This window comes from Montipora capricornis, chromosome 1 (assembly GCF_036669925.1).
Source record: "Montipora capricornis isolate CH-2021 chromosome 1, ASM3666992v2, whole genome shotgun sequence".
NCBI lineage: Eukaryota > Metazoa > Cnidaria > Anthozoa > Scleractinia > Acroporidae > Montipora > Montipora capricornis.
Window position 1 is genome coordinate 48,865,150 of NC_090883.1, and position 16,249 is coordinate 48,881,398.

Sequence of the window (16,249 nt, forward strand, 5' to 3'; positions counted from 1 at the left end):
GCCGTACCCTCCCTTTTCTCTGGCTACCCTCCCCCGCAAGAATGAGAGTACGGTTACACGTAGGCTAAGTTTTAAATACAGTAAATTTTTTTTTTTTTCGTGATGTCCCTAGAGACAGTACTTTTTTCACTAAACATCTGCAACTGCATGACGTGATACGAGCTCATCGTAACGCGACAACGAACAAGGTATAGATAAAGCAGAAAATGGCTTGAAACAGTACCCTTTTTTTGCGACAAGTCAATGTATGCCGGCGTACGCGATGCTTGCCATGGTCACGGGTAATTGCGACTGAGAATCTTCCTTACGAGCACAGATTGAGAGAATTTTTGCCGATCTTGATCGATTAATAAGAGCTGGTCCTTTGTTTGCGGATGAAAACGGGAGAAAACGAACTCGGAAACGAATGCTGCAAGAAATCAGAAGGTACTCTGCCATTGGTTGTATTACCCGTGCTTGCGAAAACCTTTTTGCAAATCCGATGATTTCAGTAGATTAATGGCCTGGAAACCAAATTGCATGCTCTCTATGGTACATATCATTACACACAATGTGAATGCCTAAACCGATGCCCAGTCGTAACATCACTGATGTTATCCATTTACCTGGTTCACAGGAAATTCTAAAGTCTTAATTTCCTCGTGAACTATAAATAACACTTTTTTTTGTTTCGGCATAAAGTCGGAAATGTCAACCGTCTCAACCGTGCTTACGGTTCCGTCCCAGTTAAATTTCGTTACCAGTCCCAGCCAGAGTCAGGGTGGATAGCTTTGTTGATTAAAACTCCTGACAAGATTTTTTACACAATTACCACAGCTTTCTCATCACAAGTTTCTGGATATGTTTATCAAGAAGTGTCTTACAAATCACGGATACAATTTTTTTTGTTTTACAAATTACGATAGCGATCACATTGTGGCTTGTGTTTTTTTTTTCAATCAGGTACCACTTCCTTTTCAAAAGATTTTAATCATTCAAGAGAGCAATTTTCTGTAAATGTCGTTTACAAGTATAAATAACCGTTGTAAGTGGTATTTACCGTGTATATCGTTCTGACATGATGATTAAATTAAACTCCGCTCTTTTATACCCTCATCTGTTTTGATGCAAGGTGCGGTTCAAAGGCTTAACAGGTGAAGTGGAATTTGATTTGCGGACTTGCGAAAGACTGGTTGAAGATTGGGATGGATATTGCTGACTATCCTCGATGGGAGATGTAGGCAGGTGTGTAAGCTCGTTGTAATCATTCATTTATGCGCATAGTCTTACGATAAAGGTGAGCAAGTTAAAATACAGAGTTCTTACACCCAAGCATGGCGTTGTGTTGTTCAATTAAACTTTGCTTCCAATAAGCTTCACTGCAAAAGGTAATAATCCTCTTGAGGTGAAACTCAAACCAATAAAAAAAACATCTTAAGGCACCTCCAAGAGGAAGGACCTTTTGGCAAGTTTTCTTCCATGCTTGCATAATCGTAATTTGTTGGTACCTGAACCTAAACTTACTAAGAGAACGTGCAAGTGGGATGCGAACAATTGTAAACAGTTGTTGCCATCGACATTGCAGAACCGAGTTCGACAAACTAGAGGAGTAACTGTCGGAAAATATATAAAATACAAAATGGAGTATTTTTAGCGGGTCACCAATGCCAATAGTAGCCCCGGCCAAATGATTAACCTTTGGTGACGAGAACAAGCGCGTAACCTATTAACCGTTTGGGGGCCCACAGCGTCTTATTTCCATTCAAGACGAGGACTAACCAGTCGGTCTCCCGTGTAAAAAGGCAAACCGTATTCATCGTTTGAAAAAAAGAATCCTTTCCTACTTCCCGTTGTTATACTGCCATTTTTGAATTTTATGACGTTATTTTCGCTCGCCCGCTATTGGTTCACACTCCAGAAATGGAGTCAAACGAAATGGCTCTTCTGACTTGTTTATTTAGGTAGGCTCCGTGGAAACCAAAGCCCGGAGATAACGACACTTCTGTCCTCGTCCAGAGCAGCAAGGAACCTCACTGGCTCGTGGATTTTTTTGCCGAGTTCGTCAAATGCCACAATCCAGGTACTCCTGGCTCTGGGCATAGAAAGGAGTCCTTCCAAAGTTATCAATAACCACAGTTCTTGTAAGAAGAAAGTCACCAAAGCATTAATTGAAACTGTACTGTAAACGTTTTTTTTCCCGATTTCCTCTTTGTTATCAGTGAAATTTCGCTTATATGCTGCGTTGACCGATTAGCAAACTAGCAAAATTTACTCTTCACTGTCACAGGACGCACTTTCGTGGAAATTAAGAACAAGTCCACTAAAACGAGAGGATGTAGCATGGAAAGGTGAAAGATGGAGTGCCTTTCAAGGCTTCTAATAATCGATTTAATAAAGGCCTCTGGCTAAGGAAGCACACTTTTGAGTATGATATCGATCTGAGGATTGATTCATGATACCACAAACATGATAGATGAACTAACGAAACAGGTAACTCTATTGCTGCCAATAAAGTATAAACAGGACTTGTTTTTAGGGTGTAAAGAGGTTCATTATATCCCAAATATGCGTAACAGTAAGGGTAAATGTTTTCCCTAGGCGAGGGATATGGCGCTTTGCTCCGATAACAATAACCGCTGAGCGGGAATGAGTATTGACTTTAGTAAGCCCTTTAGGAACTTCAGCCGGAGCCTCGTGAATGCAGAAACCAGTAGAGGTCCTCCAATAAATAACGTTGCTTTTCTTCAACCTTTCACTCGGTGTGTGTGGCTGGTCAACGATTGTAGTGGTGGAGTGCGATTCAATAAATTGATTAGGTAGGATAAATAAATTCATCGAGAAGTTATAATCTCCGCCAACGCTGAAAGACTTAGGTGCCAAATGGAAGTCAATCACTTTTACAAATGACCCCTATGTTTAATTAATACACCTTCGTAGTCATTAAAAGGCACAGGTAGAACTTTTTGCCGAGTTTAAAAGACTGGTTGCTGACTCACTTCAACCTTGGTCTGGAAACTTCAACTGAAGTAGCACTGAACGTGCAATTGCAAATGCTTTTGTGGTATCATAGCATTTGCTTTGTCTTTAACGTGCAAAGGCGATTAAGTATTTGCATTGTTACAGCCGATCATTAATAAATGATTTGAGCCAACCTAACTGAAAGCCAAGGCGAAACTCGAATGAAAACATGTTACTTAGGTTAAAGTACGAACCGCATGCTGCTGAGCAATTTGCAATATTTTCAGGCTTCAACTGATTACGTACACAGTAGCGTAAGATGATCCAGTCCTCAGTGGTCAAGAAAAAGTTCATTCTAATGTTCAAGTTTTGTCTAATTTTAGTTATTATTTATCACTGTCATGATGTGTGTTATGGACTTTTTAACTCCCTTGTGGATACCGTGCTCGCGCCCGCGAGTCAGGAGGAACGAACCAGGAAACCGAGTTCAACGTGTTACCAGCTTGTGATTTGCCTACAGCTGCCGTTCTACAGCAAGGACCGGACAACACTCCCACTGGCACCTTCCGGACCGCCTTTTAGCTTCTACTTTCTGGTTTTTTTTTGATTTAATCTCAACCTACCACAGCGAATCTTTGCTGCTTTCTTCTTTACTAGTAAGTTGAAGTTTTCGTTAACCTCAACTAAGTCATGGTTTTTGGTAAAAAAGAAATGATCGGCGGTAAATACAAATTCTTTGTAGCTTACAACATCACGAATTGGCAATCGCAATCATAAGAATGAAAGCGTTCATGACGTGTGCCCGACTTGAGCATCTTTTCCAAAAGTTCTGAAAGATGTAGTCCAAGGAAATACGTCTTTCAATTTGATTTCTTCCCGGCTTCACTTTTTCTGAACGTTGCCAGAGTCTGTAATTCCAACAAGGACAAGATATAAATGAACATTAACAGTTAAATGAACTGTGTAACACGAGACTATAAGCAACTGTTTCTTATTCAGGGTTTCAAAGGAAAACAAGATTAGATGAACATTAGACAGTTAAGTGAACTGTGTAACCGAGACTAGAAGCAGCTTGTCTTTATTCAGGGCTTCAAAGGTGACGAGATAACTGGCAATCACAAAATGGCCTCGACGTGAGATTTGGGATATGTAGACAACGCTCGCTCTTAAAATGTATTTACCTGCAAATACAGCCTACTTTTTCGTGAAAGGTATCGCTTGAATAACCGGGGTCCACACCATTTCGGCTTGTACCAGTACAGACAACTTCATTTTCTTCTGACGTTGTGCCTCGATCGTGCCTACTCACAAAATAGGACTCGAAGTCTGCCATTCTGGCTTAAGGGGTTACAATGATTAAAATGCTTGGAGCTAGGAGGTAGCTAAAGACAATTCCAAAAGGACAAGATTATATATGAACATGACAGTTAACTGGCCAGTTACTTAGACTTAGATTTATTTTAAAAGGTCTTAAAATGCAAAGTCCAAACCATTATAAAACCTGTTGCAAGTTTGTAAAGAGTTTTCTCTCGATTGATTTGTGTCTCTGCAGTAAATCGAGCGCACATGCAGCTACAAGCAATTCCTTAGAAGCTCTTGCGAATCAAAACGAAGTAAATATGGAGTCATGAAAGGATTGATCTGTGATGAAGTCTTTGAGACCGATCGGCAGATTCTCTTTACAGAACAATGTTTTTCGCATATTAGAGAATATAAGACATTTGTTCTGCATACCAAAGCATGATTGGATAAGGCAAGGAACGAACATAATGCTTATATAACGGAGTATCCTTACCTCGAGTAGATAACCAGCAGAAGCCTTGGCAGACCACGACACTGCTGAAAAATCTAATACAGACGAAGAGCTATGGCATTGGACTACATAGGAATTCACCATATACCAACAGAATCACTGTCGCCATTTTAAAGGTAAGTGATCTCTCAGATACAATGCGTTTATGATTGGTCAAATCAGCAAGACTTATTCCTCAGCGCAGGATCGGGTGTGGTTTCTTCCTCCGTAAGGTCCCTGAACAGTTAGTTCATGACCCCACGTTGAATCAGATGGTGGGAAAAAGAAAGCCACCCAACGCCCAAATCGAAGATCCTTAGGATTTACGTCGGATAACAAGTGAAGCTAATTATGAAAGGGACATTGGCCGCACACCATGTTCTATACTTCAAAATCAAGCTTAAAATGTCGTACTCCGGGAGAGAGCAAATACCAGAGTCCTGGTACTCGATGGTACTGTTCAAATCTGTAGTGGTTGATGTCATTTTAGGACCAGAACCTTCATATGAAGTCCAGTTGATCGCATTACGTTTCAGCCCTCCTTTCTCAGATAGAATATCACAACTTCCAACCTTCACAGTATTCGCGAGGATTCGATAGGTTTATTTAATTCTTTTTTTGATTCTTAAACAAATTATGCATTATTTTTTAAACAAAATATATTTCACACATTCAATATGTATTTATATTTATTCCTTGAGCTTCGTGATAAAAACTTCATCGGGGAAAAAACCGACGCAGTTGGTGGGATGACATGAGCCAGTGTCCCCAAGCCTTCGCAGTCGAAAACAGGCAACACACATAGTCGTGATGTCAACAACCTTGGCCGGTGTTTTCATCATCTTGCTGGGCGGTGTTAGTATCTCAATTGGTTTCTTCTTGTCATCGAAAGAAACGCTGCAAGAAGCTGGTTGATTTAATGACCAATAGTCAGGTAACTACCGTTCCATCTCGTAACTTTTTCCTTGCAGTCTTTCTTAGCGTTCTCGTGCGTTCTTCTAGGTTCGAAGTTCATAATCGGCGAAGAGATGCGCCACATAAATCGAACATAAAAGTGTAAAAGCTTTAGCCACTCACAACAGAACCAGAATTCAGGCAAACCAATCAGAACTTACGTAGTCAGCTCAAAGCGCGTAAAGCCGAATTGTGCAGGTATATGTAACAACGAAATTTCGCGGCTCCATTCGGTGAAACCGAATTGGTCAAATACAGCTTCCCCTGCCTTATACTGCAAAGTACATGTTTAAATGGAACTACATCGCCATAAAATGCGCATAAAGAATTTGGTCGTTTTTATTAAGTGTTTGTGAATGGTTGTAAAGAAATTTGCTTTCCCCTGCTTGTAAGGAAAAAAAAAAAAACATTCTGAGAATACAAAAACTATCCCTCAGTGAACAAAATGAGGTATCCGCTGAAACCCTGGAAAATGAATTTCATGCAACCGACAATGACAGAAACTTACAGCTCGCAGGAGACAAGTATCCGTATGCATTTTTTCCTGCGCTATTTTTCAAAACATACTGTCTAATTTAACGAACATTATAGTGAATGCCAAGACTTTTCAAGCCCGAAGTGGAAAGTACGGCGTCGCTTTAATTATCTGCGAGTTGGCTGTTACATTTTTCCCTGATGTCAGGAATTCCATTTTCTTTGTAGCGAGCGCGTGCCATTAGGGGCGGCTGTCTGAAGTCGCGACTCACGAGAATCACGTGACCACAATAACGCGTGCGTGAGGGTGGGAGTTTTTTTTGGGGTCCCAAGGAGAGCGGGTACTTAAACCAATAGCCAAGCAGGATACAGATACTTCTCGATGGAAGAACTGGTTTTGGACGGGGTTGAGGTATTGATGATTGTTTGAAATAGATTGTGCAGAAACTGTCATTTCTTAATTTACTCACCACACGAATCACATTTCAGCAAAACCGATCACGAAAAGCTTTTGCAATAACCTCATCAGTTAATTGTTTTTGTTTTTTTTTTCACATTTGGTGGAATTCCCTCCGCCTCGTGTTTGATAAAACGTTTAACGGCGTATTTAGGTCTGGCAAGTTGTTTATTAAGCTGTCGATCTTAGTATGGATTCCCCGTTTACGTTTAAAGTAATGTAGTTTATGGAAAATTATCCTTTTCCTTTGGCCGTCTCAGCTTTACCACCAGGAAAAAGTAACGCAAACATCGGTAAAAAACAATTTCAAAGAGATCCATTTATGTCTTGATGTTTGTGACCCTGTTTCAGCTTATTCCCTCTTAGGAAAATGTTATTGAATGTAGCTGACTCATATACAAACCAGGAAAAAATAAAGAAAGCTCCCGTACCTCATTAGGATTTCATCACAAGAAAAGTCGTTTATTTTTCATTTGCTTATATTTAGGCGTTTACTATTTCTTTATAGAACGTATCGAGATCCTGACATCAATCAGGTTCAAACACTAATTATACTCAGGCCTCCATAACATTCCATTCATCCATTCAGTGTTTCACTTTTGTTTCATTTCATTTATATTAAGCTACATATTGCGGAATTGGACCGGTTAGAGCGAAACCTTGACAACTACCGGGACGAGTGTGTGCCTTAGCCCAGTAACACTATGGGAGTGATGTTCTTACACAAGTCGTGCAAAAGTATTCGCAATCGCATATCCCATTTACCAGCGCGTTTCTGGTGGTATTAAATCCCACTAGTATCGAGAACTTTGTTAGCAGTTTAAAGAAAGAACCAGGTCTAAAAAACCCATGTCTTAGCCAATGCGTAGCCAACATTTATAACAATGTGATTAAAGCTTAAAGTAGGCAGAGGGTGCCAATAAAGGTCTCATTATCATTAAATTTTAGTGTCGCAAAGCTAACAATGAAACAGATGAGGTTGAAGACATTCTAATGGTAAAACATCAGCTTTGTTGAAGCTGGTAACAAAGCAACCAAACAAGATCCAAACATTTAACCCTCTTGAAACGTACGCCCGCGCACCTGAAAGCAAACTGTGAAGGACTGGGAATTAAATATATGATCCTTAAACACTTCAAATTTCAAGCGGTTGCCGATTATCATAGCTGGGACGAATAGCTTCAAGTGAAATGTAAAAATTTAGTTTTTTGATTGCTTTAAGGATGTTTTGTGCCCAAAGCACATGGGGAGACGTGCTACGTTTTGGCACCTACCACCATGACTGATTGCTGTAGTTGACTGCTTGCTGGTTCCTAACTAAGTTTGTCATAGGAGTTCGTTGCATCATCAAATAACGTACTTGTTGTCAACAATCTTAGTTGCCTTGGCTCCGATCAAGATAGACATTTTCCGTGTCTTGAGTTACGGCCTAAACCTTGCATTATGCCCTTGAATTTTCTGGGGTGCCCACATGGAAAACAGAAAGTAATCACGCATTTCGCATCCTTATCATTCATTTTGCGTTTTCTTAAGTGTTTGTCCTTTTATCTGCGCTTGGGTCTCTTGTATCAAAAGACATGCATTTCGTGCAATTTCCCAACCTTGACTAAAAGAGTCCCACCTTGATTCTGAAGCTTGGAACGCGGGCCGTGTTTTCTATTATGTGCGCCGGCAAGCAGCGAACTTAATCGACCCTAGTTGATTGCTTCCTGAAATAAGAGACCCAAACAATATGACCATAAGCCGAACAACAGAGCTGCGTCCAATCGGCTGATCGCCGTCAAACCCCTAAGAGCCGGTTTTTTTAGCTGGGTGAGCTGGGCTGGTGTTTTGATTTGTTTTTCTTTTTTCTCTTCTTTTGTCTTGGAATGCCTCGTTTAAAAATTATTACCCAAATTATAGAAGGAACCTCAAATTTGGGGTTCATTTCACGTCCCTTTGGCACCAAGAACGAGAGCGGCTAAGAACTGTATCCCATGTGAACCAATGCACGTGCTGGGCTTGCAGAATGCCATTGTTTTTTGTTTATTAAACCAATTGCTTTGTGGGCAATTCATTGTATTAGTCGTTCGCGCCTCGTCCCCTACGCGTAGCCGCTCCTCTATTACGGACGGTGCTTACTAATTCAAGAGCGCTTTTGCGCAATTACTGAATATGCTGGCAAAACAGCTCTTAACACGTGTTACTGAAATCCAAAAAAAATCGAGGGGTAACCACGCATTTTCGAAGATAAATAATCAACAATATTTGTAAAAACGCTTTAAAATACAAAGCAATGGTGGTGGCAGTCGTTTCCAAATTAAAGCTTAATTATCTCTGAAAAAATTCATCGGTTACCCCCAAACTTTCTTTTTGGATTAGCAAGAGCACTTGCTAATTTTCTGCTATTTCCGCATAGGTTTGCACAGCACAAAAATATCCCTGGTATTAATAGGCCACTTCGGAAAATACCATAATACTCTTTATTTGTCCCCCCCCCCCCCAAATTTGCATAAGCATTGTTTTTTGTTTTCTTTTTGGGGACCATTGTAAGTCCCAAGAGAAACTGGAAACAATGCTTATGCAAAATTTGGGGGACATGCAAAGATTATTATGGTATTTTACCAAAGTGGCCTATAAGCATCGTCCATAGGAAAATCCGAGTATCCTTCGAGATGCGCAGAAGGAATGCGCAATAAACAAATGAGTAGGGCACCGTCCTTAATTGGGGAAATAACTTTCACATTTACAAACTTACTTATTTACTTTATTAATTTGACTTACGCGGAGGACGCGAGCACCTTACGATAAATTTATCATTTTCTCTCCAAACATCCACTACCGTTCATACGAATTTCATTCTGGAATCGGTCAGTGTAAAATGCAGACTGCAGACTGACGTGTAAAAATTCAGTACTGAGGTTATAATGTAACTGTTGAAAAAGCCCAAACAGTTACAGCCTAAATATTGTTTTACTAGCCTAATTAGGTCTAGGTTAGCATTTCTAAGGGGTTTGGGCTTTTTCAAGAGTTTACATTATAACCTCAGTCTGCATTTATTACCCTGGTCTGCAGTCTGGGCATTTTACACTGACCGTTTCCGGAATACTGTATAAACACTTTCAATGATTACAATAACGGGAACACTATTTTGAGACACGCGTTCTCAAAGCTGTCGTCGTTGTTTCTTGCTTAAGCTTCCTAATTTATAGTGCTTAAAGTCGCCGTTTCGGCGTCTATGCTGATCACAATTTCCAAGGATACAAGCTCACAAATTATGGGAGGAGTATAAACAAAAGTTTTTCTGTGTACTAACTGAGCCTCAGCAACCAAAATCACGAAAACATTCTTTTGAGAATGCCGTCGGGCGAAATTTTATTAAACTTAGAGACCTTAAAACTGAACTGTGACTTTAATAATCTTCATCATGGCGTCATCATGACGTGGCGTCTTCATCATCGGCATTAGCACTGATGCTTAAGCGTCAACAAAGCGAACTTTGATCAAAATGTTGTTTGACGTTACATAAACATTGAAAAGACCTTGAAAAAAAAGGAAAACCTTCTTGATTTACAGAGCCGTTTTTTGTTTGTTCCGTTCTCAATCACAAACATCACACAACCCCAAAGGTCAGTTTATGATAACAACAAATTTTCGTTAAGGTAACTTCCCCATAAAAATGACGCATTTACCAGATTTTTTTCAACGTTTGGCACAATTGATATTGATACACAGGACATTTAAAAAATGCAATAAAAAGATGGGGTCACCGTCCTTGTTTGCCGCGCTGTATGCCCTTTATTCTAAGTGTTTTTTACCAAATTTCGCGAGAAGCGTTCGAAACTAGATCAACCGGAAAAATTGTTGTTATGCCGTCAAAAGTCTACTGAAATATTACTGAAAACTTGCACTTGTTTTGTCCGGGCTAGAATCTTTGATAAAGTGCCTTCAAATTGCTCAATCTTACAAATAAATGTACGCAAAGTGTACCGCTAGCAGTCATCACCTTGCACTCAGTGCCAGGCTTCCAACTGGCAGTTTCCTTTCGTTTATAAGTAAATACTACAACTTCTACTATCCAACGTTTTTCTCCTTGAAAAGTTGTCTTTTCGTGTACCTATTAAAATGGGGGGTCACCGGTGCTCGTGTCTTCGCAACACGTTATGATATGGATGGGCAAAAGGGGCAATTTTCGGCGTTCAAAATTATCATTTTCCGCTAGAGATCTGAGGCAAGTTCCAAAAAGAACACCATCTTTCCAGTGGATCTGGTGACGGTAATTCTGAGGACTAGGTATAAAAATTTTAACGCCGTATCCCACAACCGCGCGCGGCCTTATTTTGCAATTCAACATGTCATAGACAGAGGTTAGATCTCGTCTGGTCTAGTTGATGGTTAATTCAGTACCAGAACCTGTGGTAGACACGGAATGATCTGTTGAGTTTTGGCGATGGAAATACTGCAGGGAGTTTGAAACACCACCTCAGGCCGCGCGCGGTTGTGGTATACGGCGTTATAATTTTTCTTCCCAGTCCTCCGAATTAACGTCACCAGATCACCTGGTTTAACCGAGAAGAGTTGTCATGATTGCCCATAAAAGACTTTTCAACAGCAAAACATGCCTTTGTCGCCTCTCTTCATATGGCCGGCGCAATTTTATTCGCAGTGCAAAACAAGGGAATGACCGTTGCCACTTCAGGCTCCCAGGTTCCTCTCCCCGTCCCCTTGAGCACAACTTTGGGATTGAGCTTGCCGGGGCCATTCTCGATCGACGGGCTCTCATCTCATCTAAATAGTTCGTAAAACCTGATTTGACTTAAAGGAATGACTTCCTCTGTTCCTCAAATAATATACCTTCTTTTCAGATATTTAGAAGTCTGTAAGGGTGGTTTTGGTTTTTAGATGGATTTTAAAAACTATGTTGATTTTCGAGGTTAGGGTAACAGGTCACGCCAGCACAGGTGAAAGAAAAGGAGGGCCTTGCCCCTTTTAAAACAGAGACCCGGTTTAGGATGCTAGTAATTATGGCCGTTTTACTACCTTGACGAGTGAATATATTTTTCTACTGAAAGCAAGGCAAATGTTTGCATGAGAAACGGATAGCCGGCAAATTCGGGACGAAAGACAAACATGGGCATGCTTTGTTAAACGTTCCTTTAATTGTAATTTTACATTGTGTTTAAATCTTGGTTATCCATTTATGTTTGCATTTTAATTCTTGCCAAGCCAATTCTTAAAGCGCTGATGTTTTTGGTTTTTCTGCCTCTCTCCTGGAATGAGAATTCTGTTCCCTTGTGACAATAAGGGCTTGTTATCGACCAAGTGTGTCACTTCAACATCTTACTCCTTTCAACCGCTTTGTTTTAATTATTTTTCAAAGTTTCAGTATCCAAACCTCAAAGTGAAAAGGTACTTCAAATCACTTTTCTTTTGGTACTCTTTCTTTGAAGACAATATAATCGATTTGGTACCTTTAACTCTTACAAAGCCAATTATTTAAGCGCGATGTTTTTGGTTTTCTGCCTTCTCCTGGAGTGAGAATTCTGTTCCCTTGTGACCAATACCACAGCGAATCGTTACTTGGATTGGTTTGTGGTTCAGGCGGTTCTGCTTGTAAACACAGGGGATAGGTCTTCCTTAGGAATTCTTACCAAGTAAAGAAAATACCCTCACCTTGGTAAACACAGTGGTTTTTATTCCGATTTCTATTGCAACTCGTTTTAAGAAAGCAAATGACAATTTTCTCGGGTCAAACGGCATTTCCAATGTTGTCCATTCCACAATCTGTCTTTATTGGGGGTTTCATCCTTTTTGAAAAAAAAACGTCACGGCGGCCATGTTGGTGTATCCAACAATGCAGTAAAAAAATGTCTTTTGGGACTTTGACCCTATTCTTATGTCAAAACTTGTGGAACCATTTTTCTTTTGTTTTTGTAGCAACAACATGGCCGTCTCATCACGACGTGGATGAAAACCAAGGATAGATGTTGCAATAGTGAAAGCTTTTTTGAAAAAAAGAAACCGGACTAAAAAACCGTAAGATTAACGTAATCATTTCGTTTTCATTCAGGTTTAATCTGGAGTTCACAAGAAACTGCTTAAATCTTCTTGAATACTAGAAACTCTAAGTTCCTCATCCTATTTGTTCGGCGCATACTACATGGAAGACCGGGTCCGTCAATTGGCCTGTGCGTCTTGACTCTGTGACCCGTCGTAGTGGGTGTGTTTTTGTGTAAGACAAAGTCAACGGTGTCACAGGAATGACGTGTCCATCTTGTGTTATACCGGCCAACCATCTAAACCTTCAACTACTAAATACACGTTGTGCTTCTTTTGAGTTGTTCTTTGAAATCGACATAATCAATAAGGTAAGCATATGCAGCGAAAGTCTCTCGAAACGCATGCTATGTCCTCTTCTGGCGCGCAAGACAACAAACTTGGGAAGGATCATTTTCCTATGCAACCAAATTAATTTGGGCCGTCATTCTGGCACCCCCCCCCCCCTTCCCCCGCGGGGGGTACTCCCTTATATGTTGACCCCCAAAGTGTATGGGTTTTCACCGGTTTGGGTCTGAAAGTTGTTGAACCATTTTAGTCTGAAATATAGAGTAATGGTTTGTTCCGTCAAGTCTTGAATTGGTAATGCCTTTTAGAATAAGCTAATGCTGCATCATTATGCGATAAGACTTTCAACAAAGCCCTTCTCAAATTATTACCGTATTACGCCAACCTTGTAACAGCTGAAATAGGTCTGAAATAGGTTATTAAATTTTGGACAGGGTCTGAAATAGGGTCGGTAAAGTCGCAGATTTTGGTCTGAAACAGGGTAAGGGTTTCAGGGTAACGGTTTATCAGCACTACAAAGAGTATGTACTATGGCATCCTTTTTTCAAATGGGATAGGATGTCTTTTTCAGAACAGTGGTTTCACTCGCAAACCGGAGGGTGTCAGGTACAAACCTACAAATTACTTTGCAAACAGTTAACATCAAATATTAACTGGCCACGCGTGAAGTACTTAACCAGCTTGCTTGCATGGTGCGCTTCAATAACCATCATAATCAAGGCGAGAACAAAGCCTCCATTAATCCAAAAAACACACCCGCCATGGTGTCGACTTCAATACTCTTTTGGTTTCCTGTTTTTGACTTTGATGGCTTCGGGCACTGGCTTCGTTCGTCCCACCATTTACGACGTGTCTTTTCGATGAACTTTCCTTTCCTTTCCGCAACTGTTGGAAACACCATAACAATAGAACGAGATGATCCGCGAACGCATTCTTTTAGAACAATTGGATACGCGAATACAGAGATCGGCCGTCGAACAAGTACTTTCCAGTGCTAGTTTACAATACTGTTTTGGGGATATTACGCGTTAAACCTCATGAATAAAAAAATGACTAGAGAAAAACAATACTGCTCATTGTTTGAATCAATGAGCGTGTCACGTTTTATACAGTTGTCCATACATTGTTTCTGAATTTAAAGGTCAACTAAGCCATTTCCGGGTTCATATCTGCCTCCTCTTCAAAGCGAGTCTAATTACAAAGTTTTTGGAATAGTAATTAGGTCTACTTTACATATGAATGAAAACTAATTTGCATAAAAAGGTCTTCGCACTTAGACTCGCTTTGAAGAGGAGGCAGACATGAACTCGGAAGTGACCTATTCCTTTGATTGCAGCTGACGTCACGGCGGCCATGTTGGTAGACAGAACAATAGCGAAAACAAGCCTTTTGGAGATTTGACCTATTATTATATCAAACACGAGGAACAATTGTCTATTGTTTTGGCACCAACATGGCCGGCTTATCACGTGAGTGCAATTAAAGAATTCATAAATTCCCGGAATCTATGTATCTTTAAAAGATTATCTCGATCTCATCCTGTCCCGACACACACCTGTTTTATCGCTATAAAGCAAAGGAGCTCCCTAAAAGTAAAGACGAACCTTACAACAAAATAATTTTTCTGTGTAGAAATAATTAACGTAACTAACGGGTCCTTGCTTGCTTTTCAATGTGAGGCAATCAGGAATATTTTCATGGGCCTTAATCACACGGCGGCCCATATTGACGCCTGAGGGATTGAAAACGGTTTGTTTTGCCCACCGAAACTCGCTCCCAACCATTTCAACTGGAGCCCCGGGCCAATATGGCCACCGCGGCGATTAAGGTCCATTAAAAAGCAAAGCTGGCTTAAGTAAAGTGTTATGAATCGTTCAGGACTGATGAGTCAGCTAGCCAAATTTGATGATGACCTGAACTCGCTTTATTATTCATGTCAGTCAACTTCCAATGACCATTTCCGTCAATTAGAAGCTTAAAAGAAGTCATTGGCCAAAGCCGTGACTCGGACGACTTAAGTGCTGGTACACTGTGCTATTTTTTTCGTGCAACGTTGTCGCGCAACGCCATTGCGAGACAATTTGCACGAATCATTGCCCAATGTAACATACCTTGCAACGACCAAAACATTGCGAGACCAGTTGCAGAAACCGTTGCGGAAAAGTAGAATTGGTTTCTACTTTCCCGCAACAGTTGTAACGAAATTTTTAGGCATTGTGCCAGTGTAACATTTGTCCTGCAACTTGTTTCACAAAGGTTTGTGGCACTAGCCACTGAAAAAGTTCCTTTAACCTCATGTGATTCATCGAAGCGAGACAAGTTCCCTGAAAACATCCTTGTTTCGGGTAATGTGACAATGTTTGTAGAAATGGCGTGTGCGAGACAATCTGCAAGAAAATGTTCACAGTGGAGCAGCGCCTTTAGCGGACCGTGCAGCAATTGCGCTGCCATCAAAGCCAACTGCAACCTCGTAACTTGTAACTTTTATACTAAGTACCCATGTCCTTAAGCGGTTACCCAGGCTATGAACAATCGAGCATTGAAAGTCGCTTTAGATTCCTTCGAGCAAGGGTTCGTTAGGGGATGGTGAGTGATTGGCAATCGCAAAGCATCACCAGCGAGAGCGCACGGGCCCTCTCTCGCTCAGCGTTACTGTCCGCATACGCATGATATCTACGTCAATTCCTTACAGCCGCCGATTTACTTTTTATGACGGACAGCCGTCGCTTTACTTCATTGCTCACACAAGTGTAAAATAGCGATATTGCCCACGTAATTTCCCAAAGTTTAATTTGTTTCGTACACCAAGTCGAAACTCAGAAAGAGAGGGAACGACATTATTGCTTTAAATAAATAAGAGGCTTCAAGATGTTAGGAAAGGATGGGAAACGTTAATTATAATAATCTTTGTTTTTTCGGGATACTGCGTCGGGAAATATGTGGCTGTCTCACTCTTGTTTTCAAATCTATTTGAAGTATTTGCATTGGGTCTGTGATGTGATGTTTCTTGTCTTTACCTCTCTAAAACAATATATTGCAAGTTTAAAGATAACTGAAGGCCTAGAATATCAATTTTTTTGTGTCCTTATTATTGGCGAAATATGACGTCCTTATACCTAAAACACAGGAACAAATCCATGTTTCGTCTTGAAAAGCCTTGAATTGTTCCCGAAATCCTTGGTTGCTTTTTCCAATTTTGAACGCCCGCCATTTTGTTTGCTTTTTTTTTTCCGGTTACTTTTTCAAAACCGCCGGAATGTGTCTGCCGCCATGTGGTGACGACATTGCGCACAAGCAAGCAGCTGGCCGTC

The 16,249-nt window shown here is 40.6% G+C and overlaps 1 pseudogene; it reads left to right on the forward strand.

The window, feature by feature from the left end:
- The first annotated feature begins 374 nt into the window (after nt 1–374).
- LOC138015887 (glutamate receptor 1-like) lies at nt 375–6,980 on the forward strand (annotated as a pseudogene).
- Nucleotides 6,981–16,249: the final 9,269 nt, after the last annotated feature.